Genomic DNA, 1,764 nt, shown 5'->3' on the forward strand with positions numbered 1-1,764 from the left:
GAAAAAACTAAATTGCCAGTCAGAGGGTGGAAGGGATGGCTGCTATTTTCTCCTTTTTTTTTTTTCCCTGACTTACATAGCTTTTCCCTCTTTTGTAGGTATCAGAAGTTCTGCTCGCCTTCAGAGAGGTATAAGTACTGAGATTCCCAAGATGTAAGAAATGCAGTGCTGTGAGTAGGGGTTTTTTTCTATTTTCCTTTAAATGAGAAACCCAAGCTTGCTCAAACAGAAGGAAGATTTTTTTAGGGTTTTCTTTTTTAAAAGACACTTTAAGAAATGTTTACAGCAAGCAACTCCAGTCTTTTGGAACCAATTGTGTGCCTTTGGCACCTTTTTGCAACCCACAAAATCAAGTCAGCATTGTATTACCACATAGGCTGAATAATTATCTTGCTGCAGATATGAACCACATGAATGCATTTAACTGAGAATATGGTCAGCAGAATGGACCATTAGCACCATCTGAAGCTTGTTTGTTGTTTCCAAGCTCTACCAGCCATTGAAACACAAAATCTTGCTGGAGAGCTGAGGCAAGTCATTCCTCAGCAAGAAAGCCTGCATCTTTTGAAAGGGAAGAAGAGCACAGATTTGCTGTGAGGTTGTTTTTGTGTGTGTACACAGCACCCCAGCCCTGTCATCGAAACAAAAAACTATCCAATATTGAGCTCTTCCCTGATCTGGTAAAATAACTTTGGAGGAACTTTTACACCACAGGAGGCACCTGCGTGCTTGGCTCCCTCCCTTGCTCCAAAGCAGCTCAGCCAGCAGCTTTTTTTTTTACATATGTATTTTAAAAAAAAATATATATATAAGTATATATTTAAGGAGCAGCTGCACTATGGCCTTTTCCTGTGCATTGCTAAAGGGTCTGGGCTGTGATTTCCCAGCAGCTGTGTCTGGTTTGTAGCTCCCCAGGTGGACCAGCCAGGGCTGCACTAGACTGACGGTGGCAAGCCCTGACTGGAGCCCCTGGCTACGTGCCTGGCACAGTGTGGGCTCCTCTGGGCTGGTGCAAAGCTGGATAACAGGGCTAAAATTTGGACTGGGGCTTCAGATGCCATTGTTCTGGGCTTCACTGCTTTTCTGTAAGTAAATTTTCTTAGCAGAGGGGTTGAATAAGGGGTTTTTTTGAGGTTTTTAAAATCAGCCCAACTCCTGTCCCATTTTTACCCTGTTCTATGGTGATGGAAATCTATGGTTACTTGGAAATCAGCAGAGTTTTGTTTCTATTTTTATTTCAGTGGCTTACAGCCTGTTTTCTGGTACAGCAACTCAAATCTATTTGGGCTAGAGCAGAATAAAACCCCAAATTGAAATCAGCCTGAAAAAAGAAAGGGCTATGTTTTGTTAACAGGAGAGAAACCGAGTCTATCAGTGTTTGGTAAAGACATGGTAAAATTCCTTAATAAATACCTAACAAGCGTTCAGAAACTGGGGAGCAAAAAAATTGAATAGAGAATCCTACTTTCAGCCTTTTGTGAAGTATACTGGTAATGAGCGTAGTTACTGGGAGAAAAGGGATGTGAAATTATGACAAAGTTTTGTATTGATCCTCCCTCAGTAAGGTCCATAGCTTATACTCTCCCTTTGAATCACAAATGTTTTCTCCTAACTCCTTGGTGTTTAAACTGTCATACAAGACCTGCTAATCGAGGTTTGGGGTTTATTTTTTGTCAGTCACTTACAAAGCATTGCACAGGGTAGGCTCTGGCCTCTTTTTTTTTTAGAGCTGTGTTGGCTCCAGAGCGGTGGGAAGAGTAGATG

General features: G+C 41.7%; 1 protein-coding gene across 1 annotated transcript in view; it reads left to right on the forward strand.

The window, feature by feature from the left end:
- Nucleotides 1-132: 132 nt before the first annotated feature.
- ZHX2 (zinc fingers and homeoboxes 2) overlaps nt 133-1,764 on the forward strand; it is a 50,785-nt gene continuing 49,153 nt past the window's right edge. Inside the window, exon 1 of the mRNA XM_009323330.1 lies at nt 133-170. The gene's annotated coding sequence lies outside the window, so the exon portion shown is untranslated. The remainder of the gene's footprint in view (nt 171-1,764) is intronic.

Source organism: Pygoscelis adeliae, unplaced genomic scaffold, assembly GCF_000699105.1.
Source record: "Pygoscelis adeliae isolate BGI_AS28 unplaced genomic scaffold, ASM69910v1 Scaffold103, whole genome shotgun sequence".
Taxonomy (NCBI): Eukaryota; Metazoa; Chordata; class Aves; order Sphenisciformes; family Spheniscidae; genus Pygoscelis; species Pygoscelis adeliae.